We start from the raw sequence: 15727 nt of genomic DNA on the forward strand, positions 1-15727 counted from the left end.
GTACCGATTAATCGAATGTGCGGTACCGATTAATCGAATGTGCGGCACCTATGAATCGAATGTGCGTAACCGATGTATCGAGTGTGCTGTACCGATCAATCGAATGGGCGGTATCGATGAATTGAATGTGCGGTACCGATCAATCGAATGTACGGTACCGATTAATGGAATGTGCGAATTCGATCAATTGAATGTGCGTTACCGATAAATCGAATGTGCGATACCGATCAATCGAATGTTCGGTACCTATCAATCGAATGTGAGGTACCGATGAATCGAATGTTCGGTACCGATCAATCGAATGTGCGATACCGATCAATCGAATGTTCGGTACCTATCAATCGAATGTTCGGTACCTATCAATCGAATGTGCGGTACCGATCAATCGAAAGTGCGGTACCGATGAATCGAATGTGCGATACCGATCAATCGAATGTGTAGTACCGATGAATCGAATATGCGGTACCGATGAATCGAATGTACGGTACCGATTAATCGAATGTGCGTTACCAATCAATCGAATGTGCGTTACCGATCAATCGAATGTGCGCAGCCATTAATCGAATGAGCGGTATCGATGAATCGAATGTTCGGTACCTATCAATCGAATGTGCGGTACTGATCAATCGAATGTTCGGTACCTATCAATCGAATGTGCGGTAGCGATCAATCGAAAGTTCGGTACCGATCAATCGAATGTGCGGTACCGAACAATCGAATGTACGTTACCGATCAATCGAATGTTCGGAACCGACCAATCGAAAGTTCGGTACCGATGAATCGAATGTGCGTTACCAATCAATCGAATGTGCGTTACCGCACAATCGAATGTGCGCAGCGATTAATCGAATGAGCGGTATCGATCAATCGAATGTTCGGTACCTATCAATCGAATGTGCGGTACTGATCAATCGAATGTTCGGTACCGATCAATCGAATGTGCGGTACCGATCAATCGAATGTGCGGTACCGGTCAATCGAATGTGTCGTATCGATCGAAGGAATATGCGATACCGATCAATATAATGTTCGCTACCGATGAATCGAATGTTCGGTATCGATCATAAGAATGTTCGGTACCTATCAATCGAATGTGCGGTACCGATCAATCGAAAGTGCGGTACCGATCAATCGAAAGTGCGGTACCGATCAGTCGAATGGGCGGTACCGATCAGTCGAATGTGCGGTACCGATCAATCGAATGTGCGGTACCGAACAATCGAATGTGCGGTACCGATCAATCGAATGTTCGGTACCTATCAATCGAATGTGCGGTACCGATCAATCGAAAGTGCGGTACCGATGAATCGAATGTGCGATACCGATCAATCGAATGTTCGGTACCTATTAATCGAATGTGCGGTACCGATCAATCGAATGTTCGGTACCGATCAATCGAATGTTCGGTACCTATCAATCGAATGTGCGGTACCGATCAATCGAATGTTCGGTACCGATGAATGGAATGTGCGGTACCGATCAATTGAATGTTCGGAACTGATCAATCGAATGTGCGTTACCGATAAATCGAATGTGCGATACCGATCAATCGAATGTTCGGTACCTATCAATCGAATGTGAGGTACCGATGAATCGAATGTTCGGTACCGATCAATCGAAAGTGCGGTACCGATGAATCGAATGTGCGGTACCGATGAATCGAATGTGCGGTACCGATGAATCGAATGTGCGGTACCGAACAATCGAATGTGCGGTACCGATCAATCGAATGTACGGTACAGATCAATCGAATGTTCGGTACCTATCAATCGAATGTGCGGTACCGATCAATCAAAAGTGCGGTACCGATCAATCGAATGTGCGGTACCGATCAATCGAATGTTCGGTACCTATCAATCAAATGTGCGGTACCGATCAATCGAATGTTCGGTACCGATCAATCGAATGTGCGGTACCGATCAATCGAATGTGCGTTACCGAACAATCGAATGTGCGGTACCGATCAGTCGAATGTGCGATACCGATCAATCGAATGTTCGGTACCTATCAATCGAATGTGCGGTACCGATCAATCGAATGTTCGGTACCGATGAATCGAATGTGCGGTATCGATCAATTGAATGTTAGGAACTGATCAATCGAATGTGCTGAACCGATCAATCGAATGTGCGTTATCGATCAATCGAATGTTCGCAACCGATCAATCGAAAGTTCGGTACCGATCAATCGAAAATGCGGTACCGAACATTCGAATGTGCAGTACCGATCAATCGAATGTTCGGTACCGATTAATCGAATGTGCAATACCGATCAATCGAATGTTCGGTATTTATCAATCGAATGTGCGGTACCGATCAATCGAATGTTCGGTACCGATGAATCGAATGTGCGGTACCGATCAATCGAATGTGCGGTACCGATCAATCGAATGTGCGGTATCGATCAATCGAATGTGCGTTACCGATCAATCGAATGCGCGGCACCTATCAATCGAATGTGCGGTACCTATCAATCGAATGTGCGGTACTGATCAATCGAATGTTCGGTACCGATCAATCGAATGTGCGGTAGCGATCAATCGAAAGTTCGGTACCGATCAATCGAATGTGCGGTACCGAACAATCGAATGTACGTTACCGATCAATCGAATGTTCGGAACCGACCAATCGAAAGTTCGGTACCGATTAATCGAATGTGCGTTACCAATCAGTCGAATGTGCGTTACCGATCAATCGAATGTGCGCAGCGATTAATCGAATGAGCGGTATCGATCAATCGAATGTTCGGTACCTATCAATCGAATGTGCGGTACTGATCAATCGAATGTTCGGTACCGATCAATCGAATGTGCGGTGTTCGGTACCGACCAATCGAATGTGCGGTACCGAACAATCGAATGTACGTTACCGATCAATCGAATGTTCGGAACCGACCAATCGAAAGTTCGGTACCGATTAATCGAATGTGCGTTACCAATCAATCGAATGTGCGTTACCGAACAATCGAATGTGCGCAGCGATTAATCGAATGAGCGGTATCGATCAATCGAATGTTCGGTACCTATCAATCGAATGTGCGGTACTGATCAATCGAATGTTCGGTACCGATGAATCGAATGTGCGGTACCGATGAATCGAATGTGCGGTACCGATCAATCGAATGCGCGGCACCTATCAATCGAATGTGCGTTACCAATTTATCGAATGTGCGAAACGGATCGATCGAATGTGCGGTACCGATGAATCGAATGTGCGGTACCGATCAATCGAATGTGCGGTATCGATCAATCGAATGTGCGGTACCGATCAATCGAATGCGCGGCACCTATCAATCGAATGTGCGTTACCGATGTATCGAATGTGCGAAACGGATTGATCGAATGTGCAGTACCGATGAATCGAATGTGCGGTAGGCCTACAGTTGAATCGAATGTTCGGTACCGATGAATCGAATGTGCGGTACCGATGAATCGAATGTGCGGTACCGATCAATCGAATGTGCGGTACCGATCATTCGAAAGTGCGGTACCGATCAATGGAATGTGCGTTACCGATTAATCGAATGAGCGGTATCGATGAATGGAATGTGTAGTACCGATGAATCGAATGTGCGTTACCGATGAATCGAATGTACGGTACCGATTAATCGAATGTGCGTTACCAATCAATCGAATGTGCGTTACCGATCAATCGAATGTGCGCAGCCATTAATCGAATGAGCGGTATCGATGAATCGAATATTCGGTACCTATCAATCGAATGTGCGGTACTGATCAATCGAATGTTCGGTACCTATCAATCGAATGTGCGGTAGCGATCAATCGAAAGTTCGGTACCGATCAATCGAATGTGCGGTACCGAACGATCGAATGTACGTTACCGATCAATCGAATGTTCGGAACCGACCAATCGAAAGTTCGGTACCGATTAATCGAATGTGCGTTACCAATCAATCGAATGTGCGTTACCGCACAATCGAATGTGCGCAGCGATTAATCGAATGAGCGGTATCGATCAATCGAATGTTCGGTACCTATCAATCGAATGTGCGGTACCGATCAATCGAATGTTCGGTACCGATCAATCGAATGTGCGGTACCGATCAATCGAAAGTGCGGTACCGATCAATCGAATGTGCGGTACCGATGAATCGAATGTTCGGTACCTATCAATCAAATGTGCGGTACCGATCAATCGAATGTTCGGTACCGATCAATCGAATGTGCGGTACCGATCAATCGAATGTGCGTTACCGAACAATCGAATGTGCGGTACCGATCAATCGAATGTGCGATACCGATCAATCGAATGTTCGGTACCTATCAATCGAATGTGCGGTACCGATGAATCGAATGTGCGGTATCGATCAATGGAATGTTAGGAACTGATCAATCGAATGTGCTGAACCGATCAATCGAATGTGCGTTATCGATCAATCGAATGTTCGCAACCGATCAATCGAAAGTTCGGTACCGATCAATCGAAAATGCCGTACCGAACATTCGAATGTGCAGTACCGATCAATCGAATGTTCGGTACCGATTAATCGAATGTGCAATACCGATCAATCGAATGTTCGGTACCTATCAATCGAATGTGCGTTACCGATGTATCGAATGTGCGAAACGGATTGATCGAATGTGCAGTACCGATGAATCGAATGTGCGGTAGGCCTACAGATGAATCGAATGTTCGGTACCGATGAATCGAATGTGCGGTACCGATGAATCGAATGTGCGGTACCGATGAATCGAATGTGCGGTACCGATCAATCGAAAGTGCGGTACCGATCAATGGAATGTGCGTTACCGATTAATCGAATGAGCGGTATCGATGAATGGAATGTGTAGTACCGATGAATCGAATGTGCGGTACCGATGAATCGAATGTACGGTACCGATTAATCGAATGTGCGTTACCAATCAATCGAATGTGCGTTACCGATCAATCGAATTTGCGCAGCCATTAATCGAATGAGCGGTATCGATGAATCGAATGTTCGGTACCTATCAATCGAATGTGCGGTACTGATCAATCGAATGTTCGGTACCTATCAATCGAATGTGCGGTAGCGATCAATCGAAAGTTCGGTACCGATCAATCGAATGTGCGGTACCGAACAATCGAATGTACGTTACCGATCAATCGAATGTTCGGAACCGACCAATCGAAAGTTCGGTACCGATTAATCGAATGTGCGTTACCAATCAATCGAATGTGCGTTACCGATCAATCGAATGTGCGCAGCCATTAATCGAATGAGCGGTATCGATGAATCGAATGTTCGGTACCTATCAATCGAATGTGCGGTACCGATCAATCGAAAGTGCGGTACCGATCAGTCGAATGTGCGGTACCGATCAATCGAATGTGCGGTACCGATCAATCGAATGTGCGGTACCGAACAATCGAATGTGCGGTACCGATCAATCGAATGTACGGTACAGATCAATCGAATGTTCGGTACCTATCAATCGAATGTGCGGTACCGATCAATCGAATGTTCGGTACCGATGAATCGAATGTGCGGTATCGATCAATTGAATGTTAGGAACTGATCAATCGAATGTGCTGAACCGATCAATCGAATGTGCGTTATCGATCAATCGAATGTTCGCAACCGATCAATCGAAAGTTCGGTACCGATCAATCGAAAATGCGGTACCGAACATTCGAATGTGCAGTACCGATCAATCGAATGTTCGGTACCGATTAATCGAATGTGCAATACCGATCAATCGAATGTTCGGTACCTATCAATCGAATGTGCGGTACCGATCAATCGAATGTTCGGTACCGATGAATCGAATGTGCGGTACCGATCAATCGAATGTGCGGTACCGATCAATCGAATGTGCAGTATCGATCAATCGAATGTGCGGTACCGATCAATCGAATGCGCGGCACCTATCAATCGAATGTGCGTTACCGATGTATCGAATGTGCGAAACGGATTGATCGAATGTGCAGTACCGATGAATCGAATGTGCGGTAGGCCTACAGATGAATCGAATGTTCGGTACCGATCAATCGAATGTGCGGTACCGATGAATCGAATGTGCGGTACCGATGAATCGAATGTGCGGTACCGATCAATCGAAAGTGCGGTACCGATGAATCGAATGTTCGTTACCGATTAATCGAATGAGCGGTATCGATGAATGGAATGTGTAGTACCGATGAATCGAATGTGCGATACCGATGAATCGAATGTACGGTACCGATTAATCGAATGTGCGGTACCAATCAATCGAATGTGCGTTACCGATCAATCGAATGTGCGCAGCCATTAATCGAATGAGCGGTTTCGATGAATCGAATGTTCGGTACCTATCAATCGAATGTGCGGTACTGATCAATCGAATGTTCGGTACCTATCAATCGAATGTGCGGTAGCGATCAATCGAAAGTTCGGTACCGATCAATCGAATGTGCGGTACCGAACAATCGAATGTACGTTACCGATCAATCGAATGTTCGGAACCGACCAATCGAAAGTTCGGTACCGATTAATCGAATGTGCGTTACCAATCAATCGAATGTGCGTTACCGCACAATCGAATGTGCGCAGCGATTAATCGAATGAGCGGTATCGATCAATCGAATGTTCGGTACCTATCAATCGAATGTGCGGTACTGATCAATCGAATGTTCGGTACCGATCAATCGAATGTGCGGTACCGATCAATCGAATGTGCGGTACCGGTCAATCGAATGTGTCGTATCGATCGAAGGAATATGCGATACCGATCAATATAATGTTCGCTACTGATGAATCGAATGTTCGGTATCGATCATAAGAATGTTCGGTACCGATCAATCGAATGTGCCGCACCGAGCATTCGAATGTGCGGTACCGATCAATCGAAAGTGCGGTACCGAACAAACGAATGTGCGATACCGATCAATCGAATGTGCGTTACCGATCAATCGAATGGGCGGTACCGATCAATCGAATGTGCGGTACCGATCAATCGAATGTTCGGTATCTATCAATGGAATGTACGGTACAGATCAATCGAATGTTCGGTACCTATCAATCGAATGTGCGATACCGATCAATCGAAAGTGCGGTACCGATCAATCGAATGTGCGATACCGATCAATCGAATGTTCGGTACCTATCAATCGAATGTGCGGTACCGATCAGTCGAATGTGCGGTACCGATCAATCGAATGTGCGGTACCGATCAATCGAATGTGCGGTACCGAACAATCGAATGTGCGGTACCGATCAATCGAATGTACGGTACAGATCAATCGAATGTTCGGTACCTATCAATCGAATGTGCGGTACCGATCAATCGAAAGTGCGGTACCGATCAATCGAATGTGCGATACCGATCAATCGAATGTTCGGTACCTATCAATCGAATGTGCGGTACCGATCAATCGAATGTTCGGTACCGATGAATCGAATGTGCGGTACCGATCAATTGAATGTTCGGAACTGATCAATCGAATGTGCGGAACCGATCAATCGAATGTACTGTACAGATCAATCGAATGTTCGGTACCTATCAATCGAATGTGCGGTACCGATCAATCGAATGTGCGTTATCGATCAATCGAATGTTCGCAACCGATCAATCGAAAGTTCGGTACCTATCAATCGAAAATGCGGTACCGTACATTCGAATGTGCAGTACCGATCAATCGAATGTTCGGTACCGATCAATCGAATGTGCGGTACCGATGAATCGAATGTGCGGTACCGATGAATCGAATGTGCGGTACCGATCAATCGAAAGTGCGGTACCGATCAATGGAATGTGCGTTACCGATTAATCGAATGAGCGGTATCGATGAATGGAATGTGTAGTACCGATGAATCGAATGTGCGGTACCGATGAATCGAATGTACGGTACCGATTAATCGAATGTGCGTTACCAATCAATCGAATGTGCGTTACCGATCAATCGAATTTGCGCAGCCATTAATCGAATGAGCGGTATCGATGAATCGAATGTTCGGTACCTATCAATCGAATGTGCGGTACTGATCAATCGAATGTTCGGTACCTATCAATCGAATGTGCGGTAGCGATCAATCGAAAGTTCGGTACCGATCAATCGAATGTGCGGTACCGAACAATCGAATGTACGTTACCGATCAATCGAATGTTCGGAACCGACCAATCGAAAGTTCGGTACCGATTAATCGAATGTGCGTTACCAATCAATCGAATGTGCGTTACCGATCAATCGAATGTTCGGTATCTATCAATGGAATGTACGGTACAGATCAATCGAATGTTCGGTACCTATCAATCGAATGTGCGATACCGATCAATCGAATGTGCGGTACCGATCAATCGAAAGTGCGATACCGATCAATCGAATGTTCGGTACCTATCAATCGAATGTGAGGTACCGATCAATCGAATGTTCGGTACCGATCAATCGAATGTGCGGTACCGATCAGTCGAATGTGCGGTACCGATCAGTCGAATGTGCGGTACCGATCAATCGAATGTGCGGTACCGATCAATCGAATGTGCGGTACCGATCAATCGAATGTACGGTACAGATCAATCGAATGTTCGGTACCTATCAATCGAATGTGCGGTACCGATCAATCGAAAGTGCGGTACCGATCAATCGAATGTGCGATACCGATCAATCGAATGTTCGGTACCTATCAATCGAATGTGCGGTACCGATCAATCGAATGTTCGGTACCGATGAATCGAATGTGCGGTACCGACCAATTGAATGTTCGGAACTGATCAATCGAATGTGCGGAACCGATAAATCGAATGTGCGTTATCGATCAATCGAATGTTCGCAACCGATCAATCGAAAGTCCTTTACCTATCAATCGAAAATGCGGTACCGTACATTCGAATGTGCAGTACCGATCAATCGAATGTTCGGTACCGATTAATCGAATGTGCGGTACCGATTAATCGAATGTGCGGCACCTATGAATCGAATGTGCGTAACCGATGTATCGAGTGTGCTGTACCGATCAATCGAATGGGCGGTATCGATGAATTGAATGTGCGGTACCGATCAATCGAATGTACGGTACCGATTAATGGAATGTGCGAATTCGATCAATTGAATGTGCGTTACCGATAAATCGAATGTGCGATACCGATCAATCGAATGTTCGGTACCTATCAATCGAATGTGAGGTACCGATCAATCGAATGTTCGGTACCGATGAATCGAATGTGCGGTACCGATGAATCGAATGTGCGGTACCGATCAATCGAATGTGCGGTATCGATCAATCGAATGTGCGGTACCGAACAATCGAATGTGCGGTACCGATCAATCGAATGTACGGTACAGATCAATCGAATGTTCGGTACCTATCAATCGAATGTGCGGTACCGATCAATCGAAAGTGCGGTACCGATCAATCGAATGTGCGGTACCGATCAATCGAATGTTCGGTACCTATCAATCGAATGTGCGGTACCGATCAATCGAATGTTCGGTACCGATCAATCGAATGTGCGGTACCGATCAATCGAATGTGCGTTACCGAACAATCGAATGTGCGGTACCGATCAATCGAATGTGCGATACCGATCAATCGAATGTTCGGTACCGATGAATGGAATGTGCGGTACCGATCAATTGAATGTTCGGAACTGATCAATCGAATGTGCTAAACCGATCAATCGAATGTGCGTTATCGATCAATCGAATGTTCGCAACCGATCAATCGAAAGTTCGGTACCTATCAATCGAAAATGCGGTACCGAACATTCGAATGTGCAGTACCGATCAATCGAATGTTCGGTACCGATTAATGGAATGTGCAATTCCGATCAATCGAATTTTCGGTACCTATCAATCGAATGTGCGGTACCGATCAATCGAATGTTCGGTACCGATGAATCGAATGTGCGGTACCGATCAATTGAATGTTCGGAACTGATCAATCGAATGTGCGGAACCGATCAATCGAATGTGCGTTATCGATCAATCGAATGTACGGTACAGATCAATCTAATGTTCGGTACCTATCAATCGAATGTGCGGTACCGATCAATCGAAAGTGCGGTACCGATCAATCGAATGTGCGGTACCGATCAATCGAATGTTCGGTACCTATGAATCGAATGTGCGGCACCTATGAATCGAATGTGCGTAACCGATGTATCGAGTGTGCTGTACCGATCAATCGAATGGGCGGTATCGATGAATTGAATGTGCGGTACCGATCAATCGAATGTACGGTACCGATTAATGGAATGTGCGAATTCGATCAATTGAATATGCGTTACCGATAAATCGAATGTGCGATACCGATCAATCGAATGTTCGGTACCTATCAATCGAATGTTCGGTACCGATCAATCGAATGTGCGGTAGCGATTTATCGAAAGTTCGGTACCGATCAATCGAATGTGCGGTACCGAACAATCGAATGTACGTTACCGATCAATCGAATGTTCGGAACCGACCAATCGAAAGTTCGGTACCGATTAATCGAATGTGCGTTACCAATCAATCGAATGTGCGTTACCGCACAATCGAATGTGCGCAGCGATTAATCGACTGAGCGGTATCGATCAATCGAATGTGCGGTACTGATCAATCGAATGTTCGGTACCGATCGATCGAATGTGCGGTACCGATCAATCGAATGTGCGGTACCGGTCAATCGAATGTGTCGTATCGATCAAAGGAATGTGCGTTACAGATCAATATAATGTTCGGTACCGATCAATCGAATGTGCCGCACCGAGCATTCGAATGTGCGGTACCGATCACTTGAATATGCGGTATCGATCAATCGAATGTTCGCAACCGATCAATCGAAAGTTCGGTACCTATCAATCGAAAATGCGGTACCGTACATTCGAATGTGCAGTACCGATCAATCGAATGTTCGGTACCGATTAATCGAATGTGCGGTACCGATTAATCGAATGTGCGGCACCTATGAATCGAATGTGCGTAACCGATGTATCGAGTGTGCTGTACCGATCAATCGAATGGGCGGTATCGATGAATTGAATGTGCGGTACCGATCAATCGAATGTACGGTACCGATTAATGGAATGTGCGAATTCGATCAATTGAATGTGCGTTACCGATAAATCGAATGTGCGATACCGATCAATCGAATGTTCGGTACCTATCAATCGAATGTGAGGTACCGATCAATCGAATGTTCGGTACCGATCAATCGAATGTGCGGTACCGATCAATCGAATGTGCGGTACCGATGAATCGAATGTGCGGTACCGATCAATCGAATGTGCGGTACCGAACAATCGAATGTGCGGTACCGATCAATCGAATGTACGGTACAGATCAATCGAATGTTCGGTACCTATCAATCGAATGTGCGGTACCGATCAATCGAATGTTCGGTACCGATGAATGGAATGTGCGGTACCGATCAATTGAATGTTCGGAACTGATCAATCGAATGTGCTGAACCGATCAATCGAATGTGCGTTATCGATCAATCGAATGTTCGCAACCGATCAATCGAAAGTTCGGTACCTATCAATCGAAAATCCGGTACCGAACATTCGAATGTGCAGTACCGATCAATCGAATGTTCGGTACCGATTAATGGAATGTGCAATTCCGATCAATCGAATTTTCGGTACCTATCAATCGACTGTGCGGTACCGATCAATCGAATGTTCGGTACCGATGAATCGAATGTGCGGTACCGATCAATTGAATGTTCGGAACTGATCAATCGAATGTGCGGAACCGATCAATCGAATGTGCGTTATCGATCAATCGAATGTTCGCAACCGATCAATCGAAAGTTCGGTACCTATCAATCGAAAATGCTGTACCGTACATTCGAATGTGCAGTACCGATCAATCGAATGTTCGGTACCGATTAATAGAATGTGCGGTACCGATTAATCGAATGTGCGGCACCTATGAATCGAATGTGCGTAACCGATGTATCGAGTGTGCTGTACCGATCAATCGAATGGGCGGTATCGATGAATTGAATGTGCGGTACCGATCAATCGAATGTACGGTACCGATTAATGGAATGTGCGAATTCGATCAATTGAATGTGCGTTACCGATAAATCGAATGTGCGATACCGATCAATCGAATGTTCGGTACCTATCAATCGAATGTGAGGTACCGATCAATCGAATGTTCGGTACCGATCAATCGAATGTGCGGTACCGATGAATCGAATGTGCGGTACCGATGAATCGAATGTGCGGTACCGATCAATCGAATGTGCGGTACCGAACAATCGAATGTGCGGTACCGATAAATCGATGTACGGTACAGATCAATCGAATGTTCGGTACCTATCAATCGAATGTGCGGTACCGATCAATCGAAAGTGCGGTACCGATCAATCGAATGTGCGATACCGATCAATCGAATGTTCGGTACCTATCAATCGAATGTGCGGTACCGATCAATCGAATGTGCGTTACCGAACAATCGAATTTGCGCAGACATTAATCGAATGTGCGGTATCGATGAATCGAATGTTCGGTACCTATCAATCGAATGTGCGGTACTGATCAATCGAATGTTCGGTACCGATCAATCGAATGTGCGGTGTTCGGTACCGATCAATCGAATGTGCGGTACCGATCAATCGAATGTGCGGTACCGATCAATCGAATGTGCGGTACCGATCAATCGAATGTGCGGTATCGATCAATCGAATGTGCGGTACCGATCAATCGAATGCGCGGCACCTATCAATCGAATGTGCGTTACCGGTGTATCGAATGTGCGAAACGGATTGATCGAATGTGCAGTACCGATGAATCGAATGTGCGGTAGGCCTACAGATGATTCGAATGTTCGGTACCGATGAATCGAATGTGCGGTACCGATGAATCGAATGTGCGGTACCGATCAATCGAATGTGCGGTACCGATCAATCGAAAGTGCGGTACCGATCAATGGAATGTGCGTTACCGATTAATCGAATGAGCGGTATCGATGAATGGAATGTGTAGTACCGATGAATCGAATGTGCGGTACCGATGAATCGAATGTACGGTACCGATTAATCGAATGTGCGGTACCGATCAATCGAATGTACGGTACAGATCAATCGAATGTTCGGTACCTATCAATCGAATGTGCGGTACCGATCAATCGAAAGTGCGGTACCGATCAATCGAATGTGCGATACCGATCAATCGAATGTTCGGTACCTATCAATCGAATGTGCGGTACCGATCAATCGAATGTGCGTTACCGAACAATCGAATGTGCGCAGCCATTAATCGAATGTGCGATATCGATGAATCGAATGTTCGGTACTGATCAATCGAATGTGCGGTACTGATCAATCGAATGTTCGGTACCGATCAATCGAATGTGCGGTGTTCGGTACCGATCAATCGAATGTGCGGTACCGAACAATCGAATGTACGTTACCGATCAATCGAATGGTCGGAACCGACCAATCGAAAGTTCGGTACCGATTAATCGAATGTGCGTTACCAATCAATCGAATGTGCGTTACCGCACAATCGAATGTGCGCAGCGATTAATCGAATGTGCGATATCGATGAATCGAATGTTCGGTACTGATCAATCGAATGTGCGGTACTGATCAATCGAATGTTCGGTACCGATCAATCGAATGTGCGGTGTTCGGTACCGATCAATCGAATGTGCGGTACCGAACAATCGAATGTACGTTACCGATCAATCGAATGTTCGGAACCGACCAATCGAAAGTTCGGTACCGATTAATCGAATGTGCGTTACCAATCAATCGAATGTGCGTTACCGCACAATCGAATGTGCGCAGCGATTAATCGAATGAGCGGTATCGATCAATCGAATGTTCGGTACCTATCAATCGAATGTGCGGTACTGATCAATCGAATGTTCGGTACCGATCGATCGAATGTGCGGTACCGATCAATCGAATGTGTCGTATCGATCGAAGGAATGTGCGTTACCGATCAATATAATGTTCGGTACCGATCAATCGAATGTGCCGCACCGAGCATTCGAATGTGCGGTACCGATCACTTGAAAATGCGGTATCGATCAATCGAATGTTCGCAACCGATCAATCGAAAGTTCGGTACCTATCAATCGAAAATGCGGTACCGTACATTCGAATGTGCAGTACCGATCAATCGAATGTTCGGTACCGATTAATCGAATGTGCGGTACCGAACAATCGAATGTGCGGCACCTATGAATCGAATGTGCGTAACCGATGTATCGAGTGTGCTGTACCGATCAATCGAATGGGCGGTATCGATGAATTGAATGTGCGGTACCGATCAATCGAATGTACGGTACCGATTAATGGAATGTGCGAATTCGATCAATTGAATGTGCGTTACCGATAAATCGAATGTGCGATACCGATCAATCGAATGTTCGGTACCTATCAATCGAATGTGAGGTACCGATCAATCGAATGTTCGGTACCGATCAATCGAATGTGCGGTACCGATTAATCGAATGTGCGTTACCAATCAATCGAAGGTGCGGTACCGAACAATCGAATGTGCGCAGCGATTAATCGAATGAGCGGTATCGATCAATCGAATGTTCGGTACCTATCAATCGAATGAGCGGTATCGATGAATGGAATGTGTAGTACCGATGAATCGAATGTGCGGTACCGATGAATCGAATGTGCGTTACCAATCAATCGAATGTGCGTTACCGATCAATCGAATGTTCGGAACCGACCAATCGAAAGTTCGGTACCGATTAATCGAATGTGCGGCACCAATCAATCAAATGTGCGGTACCGATCAATCGAAAGTGCAGTACCGAACAAACGAATGTGCGCTACCGATCAATCGAATGTGCGTTACCGATCAATCGAATGGGCGGTACCGATCAATCGAATGTACGGTACAGATCAATCGAATGTTCGGTACCTATCAATCGAATGTGCGGTACCGATCAATCGAAAGTGCGGTACCGATCAATCGAATGTGCGATACCGATCAATCGAATGTTCGGTACCTATCAATCGAATGTGCGGTACCGATCAATCGAATGTGCGGTACCGATCAATCGAATGTGCGGTACCGATCAATCGAATGTGCGTTACCGAACAATCGAATGTGCAGTACCGATGAATCGAATGTGCGGTAGGCCTACAGATGAATCGAATGTTCGGTACCGATCAATCGAATGTGCGGTACCGATGAATCGAATGTGCGGTACCGATCAATCGAATGTGCGGTACCGATCAATCGAATGTGCGGTACCGATCAATGGAATGTGCGTTACCGATTAATCGAATGAGCGGTATCGATGAATGGAATGTGTAGTACCGATGAATCGAATGTGCGGTACCGATGAATCGAATGTACGGTACCGATTAATCGAATGTGCGTTACCAATCAATCGAATGTGCGTTACCGATCAATCGAATGTGCGCAGCCATTAATCGAATGAGCGGTATCGATGAATCGAATGTTCGGTACCTATCAATCGAATGTGCGGTACTGATCAATCGAATGTTCGGTACCGATCAATCGAATGTGCGGTAGCGATCAATCGAAAGTTCGGTACCGATCAATCGAATGTGCGGTACCGAATAATCGAATGTACGTTACCGATCAATCGAATGTTCGGAACCGACCAATCGAAAGTTCGGTACCGATTAATCGAATGTGCGTTTCCAATCAATCGAATGTGCGTTACCGCACAATCGAATGTGCGCAGCGAATAATCGAATGAGCGGTATCGATCAATCGAATGTTCGGTACCTATCAATCGAATGTGCGTTACCGAACAATCGAATGTGCGGTACCGATCAATCGAATGTGCGGTACCGATCAATCGAATGTGCAATA

Source organism: Apostichopus japonicus, chromosome 6, assembly GCF_037975245.1.
Source record: "Apostichopus japonicus isolate 1M-3 chromosome 6, ASM3797524v1, whole genome shotgun sequence".
NCBI lineage: Eukaryota > Metazoa > Echinodermata > Holothuroidea > Aspidochirotida > Stichopodidae > Apostichopus > Apostichopus japonicus.